This window comes from Triticum aestivum, chromosome 3B (assembly GCF_018294505.1).
Source record: "Triticum aestivum cultivar Chinese Spring chromosome 3B, IWGSC CS RefSeq v2.1, whole genome shotgun sequence".
Classification (NCBI taxonomy): domain Eukaryota; kingdom Viridiplantae; phylum Streptophyta; class Magnoliopsida; order Poales; family Poaceae; genus Triticum; species Triticum aestivum.
The window spans coordinates 657579427-657598326 of record NC_057801.1 but is presented as its reverse complement, the minus strand read 5'-3'; positions in this window follow the sequence as shown (position 1 = coordinate 657598326).

Here is an 18900-nt window from a genome sequence, read left to right as displayed (position 1 = left end):
TCCCACGTTGATTTCCTTCGTGTACAAGTAAGCGGATCTCTTGATGAACAAAAGCTATACGCGTACACAAATGTTCGATGTGGGCGAGCGGACTTCAGCCGACTTGGATATAGACGATACACGGCAAGCAATTACTAGGCACACGACCCTCAGCCATGCCACATGCATGCGTGGCCTCCAAAGACACGTGATCACCCATAGAATCACTGCATTTGCATGTAGCCGGTGTACGTCGTGTGCTACTCATGCCGGCAAGACAGACCACATCAGCATGCAAGCACACGACCGACCGCGTCATGCATGATACGTCTACAATATTGGGACACCAGCTGGTACACCGACACCAAGACAACATCCGCGCCAGCGAACCTGCAATCCTGCATCAAGTATCCACCGAACGATTGCACCTAGCGATTTGTATCAAATCACTGATCTCTGCACCAACCCCATGCCACGACGTTCTGTATGATTGCATCACGCTAAAGAAAAAAGAACTATTCATCGAGCACGTCTTCGAGAAGCGACTCCGACATGGACAATCCACACACGTTGTGGAAAGAGATGCAATTCTTCACCGACTTTTCCGGTATGACACTGCATCGTCACTTCATTGCTGCGACGGACATCTCCAAGAGACGCATAATCATCGACAAGCCGCTGCAATGCCAGTCAATTTACCCAAGCTACTTCAACCATGATTAATTTTAGTGGCGCACAGGGAGGAGACAAACAAATATGGCAAAAGCACGAGATGAAATAGGAAAAGTGATGTTGTGAGGAAAACATATGTGCAATAAACATAAACATTTTATTATGGCGCTAAGTCTTTTTTCCCGTTGCAATGCACGATCCTTTTTGCTAGTGGAATCTTAAATTAGAACAGTTGTTCTTCAGGATTAACCACTTGTTCTACATGAACAGAGTACAGTAAGACGCAAGAATATAGTACTTAAAAATATAAAATGAGCTCATAGACCTTACCACATTCTTGGTTCGGGACCAGTACAGAACAAGGCATTCCCAGTCTTGTCCAGTAAATGTGTCTCAGGAGAACGTAAGGGAATTTGATGAGTTTCTTTGCCGGTGAAGTACGTTTTCTTCAGGTAATTCCGATACTGCCACCAAGCATTCTTGAAGATAGCATAGGTATTAGCACAGGTTACCTTATCTTGAGTTTCCAAATCGGTCCTTCTCTATAGAGAAAAATGGGAAAATTTTGCTGTATTATAACCATCATGGAGGTAGGATGTATGGGACAAAGCAAAGTAATTTCCATGAATAACACTACTTACACATAACTCCTAGACAAACACCTGCAAGTGGCATTTTCCTTCATCTTCAATATAATATTTCCAAGATGGGAAGATACGCACATAGGATTTAACAACATCAAATGCGATGGATGCTAAACTACGACTAGCTAGTTGTGCTTCCTCCACAGGAATAGGCGTACTAACTGGTGGAGTTGGGGTTCGCCATGGTAGTGCTGGTCCTTTGGGTACTGGGAGCTGCCTTACTAACTGCTCTTGTTTGGGAGCTCTATGGTGGAGATGGTGTTGTGTCAACAGGAACTGGGTCTGCTGGGGTTGGGGTTAGATTGGGTGAAGTTGGTTCTCTTTCCATCATAGTAGGGGTACAATCTACGAGAGTTTGGGTTATGTGTTGTAGGGCTGGTTCTTGTGCATGTACAACCGGGGTGCTATCTCCACCAAAAGGTAGCACTGTTTTATTTTAAGATCGTGTTTTTAGTTCGCTAGATACTGACATCACCCGCTCCAATTCAAATGGCTGATAAACAGGAAACATAGTTGAATGTACAGACATTGTATGAGAGACATATGCAATAGATAGTGTGGAAAAAAGAGGGCATGAAATAGTTGACATGTATATTGTTTAACTAAAACAGATAGCATGACATAATTTCACATATATGATGTCTATCTAAACTGGATAGCATAGCATAACATAATTCAAAGAAATGATGAATAACTAAATAGGATCGCATGAGATAATTCACCTACATGTTATCTAAGTAATCAGGATCGCATGATTTAATTCACATATGTGATTTATATGCTAAACAAAGGGCATTCAATATGATGTCTGAACTAAGAACATGGTGTTGAATATTGTGTATATGATGTCTAAACTATGCAATGCAAGACACCATATGCATGATATGAGCAGTATAACCGTGCCAAGTTAGAGCATACACCTCGGTGGGGGAATAGGACTGGTCATCTATCTCTGAATCCATCTCCGAGGAGCTGTCGGGACCCAACAAGAGATCTGCTTCGACAAGTAGCACTGTCTGCTCTGAAGGCCTTGTTTTCACTCCAGATTTTTCCATCTCCCACCCAAATGGCTGATTCACAGGAAGAGTAGTTTAATGTACAAACATTGTCGACAAATGGAAATGTAATGAAGAAAAGGATGGGCAAGATATCATTCAAATATATGATGTCTGGTTAAACAGGATGGCATTGCACATTTCACATATATTATGGCTGGCTAAAACACACGAGACTGCATAATTCTCATATATGATATAGAAACTAAACAGGTGGCATTACAGAACATCTCTAAACTAAGTAGATCACATATATGATGTCAAAAGTAGGCACTACAAGGCAACATATGCCTGATATGACTAACATCATCATGCCAAGGTAGAGCAAACACCTTGGGCAGTAAATAGGAGTGGTCAGCTGCGTCTGAATCCGCCTCAAAACAGATATCTTCCTCTGGATTACAATATGGAGAGGGGGGAGGGTTTGCCATTAAACCCACCATGGAGTGATGTCTGCATAACATTGTATTCCGCGCAAAACTCTTCTCTTTTTCTCTACATGTTCAGCATGACTGTGTACAATATCTGACATGCATACAAAAAAAATATGGTGAGATTATGTAAGGAGAGCATGCAGAAATTTAGAGTGATGGTAACAACCAGTGGATGGATTCAAAAATAATGATAGCAGGCTAATGATTTCTTTAATTTAATAAAAAGACAGATGATGATTGCTTTACTATTTGTTTCCCACCCAAGATGAACAACATAGGCATACCCTAGGTGAACCAGATATTAGATAGAGATACTATTCATTGCTGCCTTGATATGTGCCCCAAAACTAATTTAGAACTCAAGTTTGAACATTAATTTGGACCTGACTTGGAGTCCAAGAGGTGAACACGACGATAAAGTAGTAGGTAATTTTAAGCAATGCATAACATAAGCAGAAACAAAAGAGTGCGACCTCTCTTGTGGACCCGTGTACTCCTCAGGTTCATCTGCTGAGTCGATGATGGTGATGCTGTTGCGGTGGGTGCTGGCGGCAGGGAAGGAGATCTGAGGTGGCGAAAGATGGTCAGGAGTCATGATGTCTGGTTTGGTGGATGCTTCTGTCGATGGAGCAGCTCAGGTGAGGTGGACGACGTCGCGGCAGGAGCAGGACAAACCACATGAAGTTCCCTTCTACACCTACCTGTAACTGAAGTAATTCTGTAAGGGATCATTTGGCTTGCATGATTCTAAAAACACAGGGATAGGAAAAACACCGGAATAGGATAGGAATGCACATGCACTACTAGGGAAAAGCCTATCAGTAGCGCTGGTTTTTGGCCTATCAATAGCGCGGGTAAGCGCGCTACTGATAAGGCGTTACAGCTAGCAGTAGCGCCTACTGGCACTCGCTACTGCTATATCTACTTAGTAGTAGAGCTTTCCAAGCCAATCGCTACTGCTAATTACTAGTAGCGCTTTCGAAAACAACCGCTACTACTATTATTCCCTATTCCATTTTTTTGAATTTTAGGTCCTATTCATACACCTGTATACAATTTTTCATACAGTAGCAATTTAGAGATTGTTTTTACATCATAATGAGTTATTAAATTACTAGGTGAAAGAACCTTGGATTAGTTTCAAGTGCATGGATCCAGAGTAACCAATGGTCACTTTGGATCCATCCATTTGAAACTAATCCGCGGTTCTTTCACCCAATGAAATAATAACTTATCATCATCATCATAATATCATTAACAACTTATCATCATAGTATATCATTGTCATATAACTCCTCATAATCATCATTTTCGTCCATGATGAGACATCATATAACAACTTCGTCACTAGTTATAATAACAACTCCTCATCATCATCATCATAGTACTCATAATCACTACTCCTACTTAGCATCACCATCAAGTCTAAGACATTGTAGTCATATATAATCAACACTAACTAATTGTTCTTAATACTTAGGACCTACTCCTCTCTCCTAGCTAAAATACCATAAAGCAGATAAAACGGTCCTTCACCATAATGGAGAATGGACATAAATCTATCTCCAACTTGTGGCTTGCGCACATTCATTTTGTCTCCAATTATTTGAGTGTGCGCATTCATCACTTTGCTCCACTCTTTGATTTTGAGCTTTCCATCATTTGAAGAAATTGAGTATGCAGTATGGTAAGCCTCCGAAGGAGTTGGTCGTAAGTGAACCATATGCATATCACCTTCGGTAAATAGCATGTCAGGCACAACCTGCTTTAGGAGCCTCTGTTCAAAAATGAAATAGTAACATATATAGTTAGCAATGTAGTTTACTTAAGAATAATGTATGCAATGAAGTTACCATCATTACCAAAATCTTACCAAGTTTTTGGCAATGAAGTTACCATCAACCAATTTACAGACTAGTGGCACGTATCTAGTATAATTTGGGCTGATAGAGTGACTGGTTTTGAAGGCCTCAACATCTTCTATGAATGAGACAAGATAACCTTTCTCCTCACAATTAAGCTTGGAGTAATAGCTGTAGTATGTGATGTCTACTACCTTCCGAGTATTTCTTGAAGATAAGAAATAAGCAGACAATTATAAATAAATAAGTGTAGTATGGACGAACACCAAATATTTTTAAATTAACAACATAAATTACTGAACTTAACAAATTAGTTTGACAAACTCACATCTAGGTAAAACTTGAGGCATATCCACATCCACCCAGATGTCGATATTATCATCATCATCATAACCTTCGGGACGAATATCAAATCTTATTCGCATTCCCTCCTAAAATCCATATGCCTTGTAGAGAGCTTCCCAATTAGAGCAACCGAAATGGGAGCGATCGACCGCATTGTAGAACTTAACCAGAAACTCATAACCATGTTTAGTTCTTAAGTGAGCCCTCCTCGTCTCCACATTCTCAAAGTCATCTAAACCAAAACCAAGCTTCTCCAATACATATGGTCTAGCATGGCACGGGATGTACTTATCGAATTGAAAAAAAATCCATAAATTACACGTTGAACAAAAGAAGCACAAGTGATGATATTAACTATGATGAAATGATTGTCGTTGCGAACCGTACAAACATCAAGGTCTCCTCCAGCTTCATGGTGAAAAACCTATCATTTTGCATGCGAGGAAACCTGTCGCACACACCCTGGTCATCGTAGCAGTACCCGCACTTCGGGATCCCATCGTCATCAGACATCTCCTGTGTTCAAAATTCAAAGGTTATAACTCGACGGCAAAACCCAAAAAATTCGGCATGACCTTTGCTAAAAAAGGACATATCGAGCGCCTGAAATTCGCCAGAACGGAAATTAATCAACACTTCGGGAAAACATAGGCCACTTATCGATGGTCACTGCATTTCAATGGTTCAAAATATGAGAAAAAAACATTTGAAAATATCTTATATATAATCCTAACACTAAATAAACTAGTTTTATTAACTACTTACTAAATAAACTAGTTTTATTAACTACTTACTAAATAAACTAGTTCTATTAAGCACTTACTATAAATAAACTAGTTCTATTAAGCACTTACTAAATAAACTAGTTCTATTAAGCACTTAATATAAATAAACTAGTTATATTAATCACTTACTAAATAAACTATTTCAATTAAACACTTGCTAAAAATTCTACTACCCTAGTTCTATCCTAAATTTTCGTACTTCTATTTTATTCAAAACACCTAAAATAGTCAAAAAATTATTCTATTAAAAAACCTACAGTCTACGATGTCTACATTCTAAAATCTACATTTAAATTACCTACGATTTGCAAGAACAGAGACAAGGGAGGGAGGGAGGAGAGAGGAGGGGGAGGGGCGGCCGGAGGAGGAGGGGGAGGGGCGGTGGGAGGAGGAGGAGGGAGGGACGATGGGAGGAGGGCTGTCGGCGGAGGAGGGAGGAGGGGGAGGCCGCAGATGGAGGGAGGAGGGCATGGTGGGAGGAGGAGGGAGAAGGGCGCAGTGGTAGGAGGAGGGAGGAGGGCATGGTGGGAGGAGGAGGGACGGAAGGAGGGAGTACCTCGATGGCGGACGGACGGCGGCGGCGGCGGCGATGGACGACGACGGTTGTCAGCACCGGCAAGAGTGACTGAGAGGGAGAGTGAGTGAGAGAGAGGGTCGGGTGCATGGGGATAAGGTAGGGTTAGTAGTAGCGCGAGTATGAAAAAGCGCTACAGCTAAGAAGAATAGCAGTAGCACTGGGCGGGTATGCGCGCTACTGCTAAGTTGGACTAGCAGTAGCACTTTACTATTAAAAGCGCTACTGCTAAGTGTAAGCATGCAAAAATACATTGTCTGTCAATGCAAAAATACATTGGCCATCAATGATCTTTTCGTATACAATCTGAATTGTCAATATGAGTCCTCCCCGGTAGGAACCGGAGAAGACTCATATTGCGTCCACAAATTCTACACATAGAGTTCAGTGAAGAACAAGTGGTTGTGATAGTTTGAGAAGTAACATATTTAAGGTGGTGAACACCCTGTTCGCGGAGCGAGGTGGGACTAAACTTGTGGGCTGAACTTAGCAGTTGCGGGTTTTATAGAAGTGCGCTGCTGCTAACATCTATAGCAGCAGCGCGGTACGGAGTAGGGCGCTACTTCTATAACTAGCTGGACGGCGAGGTCATGACAATTAGAGCAGTAGCGCGGTTTAGAGAGGACGCGCTACTACTATTTTTCTTTCAGCAACGCGTTTTTCTGGCATGCACTGCTGCTAAATAGCAGTAGCGTCGTATTTTGAAGAGTGCTGCTGGTAAGATTCTGTGTATAATGTTTTCCCTAGTAGTGATGGTAAATAGAGCATTTGTAAACACATGATTTCTTTCAACTTTGGTGTTTGGTTCACAGGAATCGGAAGAGCAGAGGAATGCAAAGAAACATGGCCAAAATAAAGTGAAACCATATGAAAGTGTGTACAGTTAGAATGTTATTCTACCACTAATGCACTTGGTCTTGTTTTCATGCATAGGATTTTGAAAAGTATGTCCAGGTGGATGTTTTGCTCCATTCCTTTCAAAAAAATGCATGAATAATTGAATAGTAGAGTGCCATGGGAAAATTCCCTATTTCTAGGTTTTTCCGTTGAACCAAAATAGCCCTCATGGATCAACATGGATGTATAGTAATAAGTGATGCAACAAGTGTACAACCTCTTTGCCATAGCCGTGTCGACCTCAGCATCATTGGGTCGATCGCTGAAGAAGTTGAGGCAGAGGTGGCTGTCGGAGGTATGGAGGAAGATCTAAGGAATCTGTAGACGGCGTCTAGGGCACTGCTCCATTGTGATGGATCTTCTGTTGTTGGAGCAGCTCCGGTGAGCCGTAAGACGTCAAGGCTGAAGCAGCACAAGACAGACATCATCAATCTCAAGTGGGATTCTAATTGCATCTCCAATAAATGATCTAAAATAGATGTAAAATTTACATCACCAAAAACCACCTGACTACAACAGATGAGGTAAAAACTGTTGACTCTGAACTTAACTGTCGAAACTGATATTTATTGTGGAATCTAAATGTTACTGTCGAAACTGAACACAATGGTAGCAGAGAGGCACTTGACATGTAGTTTAGGGAGGGCCTGCAGTTCATCTTCAACCTGCACCCCCTGAGCCGCCAGCCACCACCGACCGAACCGCCGACCCCAGCGCCGCCTCGCCGCCCCGAAACAACTCCCCACCACCGGTCCGCCGCCGCCCTGGCCAGCCCTCTAGGCCCCCCACCCCCACCCTGAACCATAATATAGATAGTGGGGTACCTCTTAGGCAAGCCCCCTCCCCGCTGCGGGTGGTTCTTTCTTAACTCCGGTGTGCCCCCCACCCCCTGAAAATAGACTGACCCAAAAGTTAATTCAGTCGACTAAAGTGTAGCTAAATCGGAGCAGAGTAGCAGCATGAGCGAGGGGGAGAGCAGCACCAGTAGCGCGAGCGAGCGAGCGAGAGCCGGAGCAGCAGCAGCTGCGCAAGCGAGCGAGCGAGCGAGAGCCGGAGCAGCAGCAGCTGCGCGAGCGAGCGAGCGAGCGAGAGCCGGAGTAGAAGCAGCAGATCCGGATGGTACGGACGCCGCCGCCGAAGGGGCCTCACACTGGGGAAGATCCGCCGTGGAGATGTCGCCCGCGGCGCCGGCTTCAAGGTAGCCGCTCCATGGGGGTGCGGGATGGAGCACCGTCGGTGCCGGGAGGTCGAGTTAAGGAGAAGGTGCGATGCGATGAGGGTACAACCTCTTTGGTGGTGCCAAGTAGGCCTCGGCTTCGTCCGAGGAGTCGGTGAGGATCATGCGGTTCCGGTGGAGCATGTTAAGGCGACGCTATGGGGATGGAGCAACTGCGATAGATGAGGCGATCGTTGGAGCAGCTCCTTGGAGGTGGAGGACGAGGTGGCTGAACCGGCGGGACGACGAGATGGATGATGGATCCTCATCCGGGGAGGTGGACGAGGGACGTCGACCTGTTGCGATGGACAACATCGTCGGGGAAGAGGCTCCGGCTGAGCAGCGGTGAGGTGGCGGACGGAGGAGGGTGGGGTTTCGCGGCTGGAGCGGAGAGGTTATGGCGGCTGGGATTTCGAATGGTGAAAAGGAGGCGATGGGAGGGGGTGAACCATGACTTAGGGACGCGCTCGTCCAAAATGTAGGGTGTGTTACAAAAGTACCCCCACCGATTTGAACTAGCGGCCCTTTCGGCTCGGGGTTAGAAGGGGGATTTCACGTGTTGGGATTTGGCACCTGGAGTGAGATTTCACGTGGGTTGTAATTTCGGGATAGCAAGGCATGGGTTGTGAAGGCGCCAGTTTTGGGAGCACGGTATCTGAATTTTTGGGATATAACAAGGCGCGGGTTGAATTTTAGGGACAAGCCTAACGTGTAATATTGTACTTGTACGAACCAAATCAATTCGCACTTCCCTCAACCAAAAAAACGAAAAAAATAAAACTATTCACACCACACAAAGAGTGAGTCTTGCCCCGTTTTACTATACAAATGCTATTCAAAGCTACTCCCTCCTTCCATCTATATAGGTCCTAATGCGTTTTTCGATGCTAACTTTGACCAAATATTAGAGCAATAATATATGACAATGAACTTACACAAAGCACACCATTAAATTCGTGTGTGAAAGGAGCTTTCAATGATATAATTTTCACATTATGCATGTCATGTACTATTAATCTTGTCAATAGTCAAAGGCGGTCTTAAAAAACGCCATTACGCCCTATATAGATGGAAGGAGGGACTATGAATCCATGTTATGTCCAATTAATTTTTTCGCTGGATGTATAATGCATGTACCCTACTCATACCAACATTTTAGTGCATTCCAAATGTCTATACTATCGCTTCAATTCTAACTGAATTTGAATTTGTTTATCTATTTCAAGAAGAATCTACAATCATGATTGTTGCCAACTTCAACCATCATTCATGTATTACCTTAATAACACACCACATGATTACTATAGAGATAGATATGAACTATGTGTACTACATGAACTCGAATTCTATTTTTTGAATATACTTGATGTTGATTCCAAATAATAGTACATTTGATGTACTAACTATATATTCATAATCTAAACCATGTTCCATACGTACATCGTGTTTATCACACAAAGTATAGTGCCCTTCCCCCTACATTATGACAAGTATTTAGCCCTGAGCTGCAAAAGCCACACATTAGCCCAAATTATAATCAATGTTCTACATTATGATATCTTCTTCAAGTATTCGTATCCACTTTTTTATAATGAATTAAGATCTTTGTTTGTCTTTTACACCTTCACGATCCTCTTCTATTTGTAGCTAGCTAGCGCTAACTTTCTATCGTGCATGCACACGCCCGCCCCCTTCTCACCCTCCCTTAGCTTCCCCTCCATCGCGCACGTTCGTTATTTCTCTTTACACTACTAGGGAAAACCTTATACACAGAACTTTAGCAGTAGCGTGGGTCAAAAACGAGCGCTGGTGCTAAATAGCAGTGGCGCGCCTGCTCAAACCGCGCTACAGATAAAGTTCTAGCAGTAGCGCGCCTCCACCCAAACATGTTACTACTAAAATTCGCATGGCTTTTCCCACAGGCTACACATAGTAGTAGCGATCTATAGTGAACAGCGCTACCGCTAATTTCTTTATAGCAACGCAGTTTGCTCTAAACTCGCTACTGCTAAAGGGTCTAAAATTAAATGGAAAGCAGATATAAAGGTAATTGAAAATGAAAGAAATAGAATAAGGTGAAAGGAGAAAAATAAAATGTGAAGAAAAATAAATGAAAAGGGAAAAAAGAGAAAGCAATAGCAGTAGCGTGTATCGCAGAACGCGCTGTAGCTAATGTAGCAGCAGCGTGTTTTCCCTAACGCGATACTGCTACTTCTAACTTAACTGCGGGTTCGTCCTTCCCCACGGCCACTTCCCCAAATTCAACTCCTCCGCTCTCGCCCCCGCCGTCGCCCGTCGGCCGCCACGCGCTCTCCGCACACCCTCTACGCCGCCCCCGACCCCGGATTCAACACCGCCCCCGCCCCCGACCTCAACATCGCCCCGGACGCCGGCCCCGCCCCCGACCTCGATGCCTCCCTCCGCCGCGCGCCCGAGCCTCGACCCCGACCTCGACGCCGCTTGCCCCTCCCTCGTCGCAGTCACCCGAGGTGAGCACGCCTGCTCCTCCCTCACCCCTACCTCTGCCTAGGGTTTCTTCATATTTTAGTTGCATCAAATTAGTTAGGGTTCATGAAAGGGTGGAAACGAATCGGATGCGGATGCGGCTCAAATTAGTTAGGGTTCATGTAAGGGTGGAAACAAATCAAATTTCTAAGATGAATCATAAAACGAGTAAAAAAATTATTTATAGTTCCTAGGTACTAATTAGTTAGTAAGAACTAGGTACTAATTAGGTACTAGTTTATTTTTATTTATAGTAATTTTATTTTTAGTAAGAACTAGTTAGTAAGAACTTGTTGTATATCTTGTGTTGCTCAAATAGGATATGTGCTTGCCCAAGTGGCTGGTCATGTTTGCAGGTTACACCTCCGAGTGGCCTATGTTTTGCCGGAGTGTTGATTCATTTCCGTTCCGGCAAATTTCACGCGCTCGATATGTCCTATTTTAGCAAAGGTCATGCTGGATTTTTCCGTGACTTTTGGCATGACTTGTGCCAGAATATGTAGGAAATATCGAGTGCCCCGGATTTCTGTGTTGAGTATCCTGGTAGTTGTCTTCGATCGATTTTCAATTAATGTTTCAACTATGAACATAGGAAATGTTTGACGACGAAAAGGATTTCGGTACTTGCAAATACTGCGAAGACGAGCGCGGCCTGTGCGACGAAATCTTCCTAGATGATGATAGGCGCTTTAGCATCAAGCTGGACGAGAACTTCGAAGTTGATACAGTAAGTCACAACGACAAGTTTTTTTTCGTAATTAAGCATAACATATGCTTCATTTGCTTCAACTTATAATTTATTTATTTGTACTATTCTACTAGCGTATCCCCTGCCATGCAAGAGTTTTTGTATTGGATAAGATAAGTTTCAGTCCTACTATGGAGGTAAAGAAAGTTTACTTGAAGACCAAGCATGGTTATATTTTCAACGCAAAATTATACAATTCAGACGACTACACCTATTTTGGATGCAAAACATGGCGAGCACTATGCAAGACTTATGCATTTGAGCCTGATATGGTTATCACCTTTGATATTCGTCCGGAAGATGATATTGAAGGTAATACCGACATCTGGTTCGATGTGCAGACGCCTCCAGTTATACCTTTATGTAAGTTTCTCAACCATATTTATGTCTTTGATATTGTTTATTCAAAAGTAGTTGACAACTAATTTGTATTGTCAGCTTATTTCGGTGCGAGCAAACATGTCCAGCGCTTGGTAGACATGACCTACTACTGTGCCGGGGCTGAACTAAACTGTGAGGAGCTCAATCATTATGTTTCATGGCTTGCGGATCTTGATACTGTCAAGACAAATTTTCTTCCTGCATTTAGAAATGTTAGTACTGAAAACATGCGACCAATAGGAAGGATGGTAAGATTTTAACTATTTGTCCTTAGTGCATCTTTTCCATACATTATTTTTGAAGCTAAACTTCATTGCTAAGTATGTTACCATACGATGTTCTTCAATAGGGACTCCCGATGAATGTTGTGCCTTATGGGATCGAGACTAAAGGTACCATGAGTATTATTAGCTTATGGCCAAGATATCCTACAGATTACTTTAGTGCATTCAAGATTAGTGACGGATTCTTAATAGTGCAAGACTGGACCAAATATGTGATGGGAGAGCGCAGAGAAGTACTAGGGGGCAGCAAACAGATGCGCTACCCACGATTAGGAGACAGGTTCATCTGCATGCTCCAACTTGATCAAGGAGGAGAGCTATACATGTTTTATGTTATTTTACCTAAGAGAGAGCAGCAGGAGTGATTAGCTAGCTAGAAATGAGTTTGAAGATGATGATGTGCTACACTATTACTATGATGATAAAATAGCTAGTGTTGGTGGTAATGACTATGATGATTATTATTAGCTACTGTTAGTGGTGATTAAATAAATACTATTAGTGGTAATGACTATGATGATGATTAAATAGCTTGTGTTGGCGGATTAGATTCAAGTCGAGGCAACATGTGATGCACATCGAAAGTACTACTAGTCCAAACTAGATCAAGTTTGGATTAGTAGTATACTTTTGACATGCACCACATATTGCCTCCACTTGAACCTAATCCACCTTCATTTGACACACTATTATGGACATGATATAAACCTCATAATTGGTATTGTACCAAAATTTGTATAACGGCAGATAAATACACTAAAAAAGAAAAAAAATACTAGTAGCGATTGTTAGTAAAGACGCTGCAACTAGCCAGATTAGCAGCAGCGCGGGACAAAAGAAGCGTTGCCGCTATGTATCTTAACAGTAGCGCGTGTCACACGCGCTACTGCTAAGTAATAGCTGTAGCGCCTTATTAGTAGCGCGGCGGCGCGTGATACTAGTGGACTTAAAACCCGTGCTACTACTAGGGTTTTCCCTAGTAGTGTTAGGTCGTTCACCCGCGGTGTGTGTAAGCCACCCCGGCTCCTTATTTCCGGCACACACCGGTCGATATACCTCTCTAGCCAAGTGTGCCTACCACAAACACATATGTACTTCCCCTCTTCTCTTCTCACCGTCCATGCCCCCCTATGTCCAATACGGTTCCATGCAGGTGCACACTCCCACCCCTCTTTTCATTGATCTCATACTCGCACACTCCTCCCCCCTTGACATAGTAGGCCTCTCGCACCACCTCCTAGTCGCACCCCTCTCCCCCTGTCAGTCTCTCCGGACCTTATTTGCTTCTAACACATGCATGCATGTATACGTACCGATCTCCCTACATATAGCCAGGTCGACTATAATTCATTTTCCCCATGCACCGATACACTTACCTCCCTAATTATGTATCTCCCTTTCTCGGACACACGATGATTGATCTTCCTATGTAGTTACGTACGCTTACCACAACCATATCGTCTCCCCTCATCATCCTTGCATACCTCCCGACCCGTCTCTCACACGCACATGCATAGACAGATAGACATCCCCCGCCCTCTCTTATTGATATTGCACTCGTACCCTCCGTTTTTCTAGCAGGCCTCTCCCACCATTTGTGATACGCCACTCCACCACCAACCCTCCAACACTCTACCTTTGTCTTCCTCCCAACCTTATTCCTCTGCTACACATATCCATGGATGTCGATCGATATCCCTCAATACATAGCTAGGTCTCTCTCCTTTCCCACACATATACTAGTCGATCGGTCTCTGCCTCCTCCCCCCTACACACACCGATAGTCGAATGTTGTAGGTAGGTATCCATGCCACAGAGAAAAACTGCACCTCTGCCCTCTCAAATTCCAGTAGGCCAGCCGCCCTGTATCTTTGACGTGGGCAAACACAAATTTGATGGCACTCTTTATCGATCGCGCAGCCACACACTTCATCCTTGTTTTCAATTCTATCGACATCTCACATCCATGACTCTGTTTCACACACATTGCATATGTTATGTTTTTTTGTTTGAGATATCATCAACAAATTGCCTCTGTTTCGCACAAACCATCTCTCTCACACCCACCCACGTACGTACCTACACCTAAAGAAGATGTGCACACAGGACGCACGTGCTCACGTCTCGTTCCCGGCCACACCCGCGCGAGTACACGGTGGAGTTCGTTTCTGTACGGAAAGACAGCCCGCGTGATAATATGACGCATGTAGCGGTTGTTTACTAGAAGGAGGGTTGGGTACCACGCCTAGATGGAACAAAGTTCGACTTGACGCATTAGTATTAAATAAAGTTATATATTCCTCAATGGCACATATAGAATATAAAATGATTGTCATGGGGAAAAATGGAAAATGGGTTTGTCTCTCGTCACACCATATCACACAAGGCGGCGGTGGCCCCTCTCTCTCAGCGTTGGTCAGTGATCCGGCCGCATCCCGTCCGCCAGCGGAAAGGGAGGATGTGCATCGTCTCTCTGTTCGACGATGTTGAGGCAACACGTCCCGATCTGGGGTACCCGTTGTTCTCTCTGACCAAGCTCTGGCGCGGTAGGGCCTTCGCCACTTGCTCGCTGCCATACTATGGGCAGATCCCGGCGACCCTCAGGTACAACTTCCTCCGTCCTTGCTCCACTGTCCATCTTCCCACATTGCTGCATGTGGATCTTCTTTAGTTGTTTGCTTAAAACGTATCTCCGTTGGCATACTTTCCATTTGCAATCTCATCCTCAAACCATTTTTGATAAACCACCATGTGTTATCTTTCCCTTATTACATGGAATATGCTTCTTTTTTGTCGGCGTATGTGTCTTCAACTCGTGCTATTGGGCAGTAACTGTTTCCTTTCTACCCCCTTTTGCAAACAGGGCTATCCATTTTCACCTCATTGCTATTGCGACCTTTTGGTGAACTGCACAAATCACTTTTTTCTTAAGAGTGTTTTGTGCAGTTTCGCCAAAATGTCACACAGGCAACGTTTTTACATTTCTGTGGGACTGTAGAAAGGGAGACTGGTTTTGCTATCCTCCTCATCCAACTCCGTGCCTAATCTTCTCCAACAAGTAGTTAGTCCTAAAGAGAGATCGCAGAGGTGATCGGCTTCTATTTGTGTGTGTTATGTTTCATCATCTAGTTCCACTATTATTGTAATCACACCGACTGGATATCTTTGCAAACAGGGATGGTCCGCTCGATTTTAGTGGAGCTGCACAAAATGATCAGATTGTGGTGTCCTCCATACACCTCTTTTTTGGCTACAGAGATGGGTGAAACTAGCTGCCAAGCAATGAACACTGTGCCAAGGAAATGGAGCCATGCCTACAAACACCAGCGATCAATTATATATTTTTCTTTATTTGTACACCTTCTCACAACTTTATCTTCAGTTGTGATGTGAATATTGGCGCTAATCTACGAACCATTGAGATGCATTAGCAGCCATGGTAGTTTCATTTGTATTTGATGGAATGTTGTAACGAGATAATCTTGAGGCAAGACACATGAATCCTAAGTTGAAACCTTTTTTTTCCTGCGGGAACCAAAGTTGAAACCTTCATAGCATCACAGTACAATTTCATTAAATTATGCGTACATATAAACAAATCCTGAAGGATTGATAGCAATGCCAGAAACAATTCAACTTTGTTTCGCCAACATGTGGGACATCCTTCATCCAGCTCCACCTGTCATGCAGAAATATTGAGTGCACAACAGCAGGGAAAGATTCACCCTGGTCATTGCGCCGCAGTAGTAATGACTAGTGAGCAGTCAAATCACAGAGCCCCACCTTCGCCACAATAAGTTACTCGGACGAAGCAACCAACATTTCTCTGTTCCTTGAATCCGCCGGTACTCCCATATTCCCAGAATAATAAGTTGCTTGGGCTAATAAACCATCACTTCACCTTTCCCATAGTAAGTACCAGTATCTCCTTTTTTTACTCTAGAAACAACCGCACGCGAATATTGGATGGTAGCGCATTAAGCCCTATATACATGGACAGACAGAGTACATGATACGTACTAGCAAATGCTCACCAGTAGTAGTAGTTCATTGGTTGGTTTCGATTTTTGATTCAGTTGTTGTGCTGCTACCGTCCAATATTCGCGTGTTGTTGTTTCTAGAGTAAAAAAAAGGAGGTACTCCTACTTATGTTACTCCCACTACGCCTAGCCTAAGGTTAGTAGGTGACCTTGTGCTTGGCTCTTCGCCTCTTCCAAAAGTCGATCGTTCTACAGTAGTAGTTCTAGCAATCTGACACCAAATGAACTATTGCACGTCCACCGCTTGTAAGCAAAAGTTTCTCCTCGTGCTGCGAGCCACCGCGCACGTGTTGGTGAGGGAGAAGGCGTAGTAAGCAAGCTTCTCATCATTCTGCGAGTTGACGGGACACATGAAAGTTATTTAGTATGTACTCTCTCCAAAAAAGGGCTGACCATGTCATGGCTACCATCTCGTGCTCCGTCGTTGAGTACGTGCACTATTCACGTGCCATCGAGGAGAAAAAATATTGTGTAGTAGGTGCCATCGAAGTGCACGACTCACTTACACACTACTTATCTAATTATCTCCATTTTCTTGCATGACACGTGCACCTTGATGCTAGATGTCTCGTGTGTTGGCAAAAGGATGAACAAAGCTCACGTAAAAAAAGAGTTGAAGAACATAGATTCCCGACGACCAAGAAGGAGCAAGGAACCTCACGGTGGAGGGTCTGCAAGGAACCTTGCGCGTTTTCCCTTGTTTTTTGCCGCCTGCCCACCTATAAACAAATAAAAGAACATGAACTCTTCGCTAACCACTAGAGATGATACATCAAGATGCTAAGTTGAAGATGTTTTATAGTTTATATTGATAACCACGCAACAAGCCACACATGTACAGAACACATGCAGCCAGACATGTACACATGCCAACGCACTAACTCCATCTGATCCAACTTATGCTCATACGCGCACAACATGGAGCACACAACACACGTACACAACACATGCATGCACACACACTCGACCGTAGAATGCACGTGAATAACACATGCATGCGCACACACTCGGCTGCATGGAGGTGTGCGCCATCTACGGCGACGTCTGGTTCGTCGTGCTACGGCGAAGCTCACACACAATGGCGCCTACGCATCTCTTCCAGCACCTCTTTGCCATCGTTTCTTAACGACTAGTCAGAGACGAAGACGACCACAGCCTCGGCCTTAGAGCTAGCACCGATGGAAAAACACGCACGCTGCACGCACACGAGCACGTATGGAGTGCCCACGACGTGGTGCGTCCCCAGTCGCCTCTACTCCTTCTGCGCATGTTGTCTATCAAGGCGGCTGCATGCGTAATGATGATGTGGGTGAGATCTTCTAGGACTCAGATGATGACGAGGAAAATTATGAGACTACCCACAGTGGGAGTAACATAGGTAGTAACATCACACATGTCTAGATAAAGTAGATGATGTGGCAAGCAATAAATGAAGAAAGAGAGGAAAGTAACATCAGACATATCAAGGAAAGATGTGTTTATAGCCTAATAAAATAAGTGTTGCATGTTACCACAGATATGTTACTATAGAGGTAGTAACATAGACTAGTAACATGAGCATGTTACTTGTCTATGTTACTACCCATTGTGGCTAGTTTGAGGGGGGTGTCTCCAACAGTGTTCCTCGACTCACACCTCTTGCATCACGGTGGTTGAGCTTGGAGTCATTCATCTGGTACACGTGGCATCTCAGATATGGACACAAGGTGACGTACACCGTCAAGGTCCACGGTCAAGGGGTGCTAAGTACTAAGTGCTTAGATGTGCTTAGATGAGGTGCTAAGTGCAATAAATGGCTTAGCAAGTCAAGTCTCCAATGCACATGTGCTTAGTTTGTTGTTGCTAAGCTTGCTTCATTTAATTAGATATAGACTCAAAACTATCTTTCCACCATTTCTTCCAGCGGTCACCAAACTAGTCTATCTCTTCTTAATTAACTTGCCACATCATATTTTTGCCTACGTGGCAGGCTTAGCAGCTATACATGGTGGAGCACTGGGAGAGGCCAAGGTTGGTCATAGTGGGGAGTAACTTATAATGTACATATTACTATGTTACTCTAAAAATCTCTGTAAACCGGAAAGGAGGGAGTAGTAACATAGACTAGTGTCATATGCATGAAACTACTAGTGAGTATGGGAGCAGATGATATTTCCCCGTCCGGACCGATCCCAAGTTGGCTTCTCACCTTCTTGGCCCAACAAAAAACCCTCCCCCCTCCCGCGGGCGCTTCCCGCCCAGCGCCAGCTGAGCCCGCCGCTCCACATTGATGGCAAGTCAGGGCGACGTGACCTCTCACTGCTTCCGCCATTGAAGCGGCGCGTCGACCGAGGGCACCTCCCGCTGCACGCCTGACATTTCAGACTACACAGTGAAGAGTAACTTTAGATCAAGTACTACAATTAGATGACATAAGCAGGCTATAAGTATTTAAATATAGTATTTGTGCTTAGTTGAAGGAGAGAGAAGAGGAGAGAGA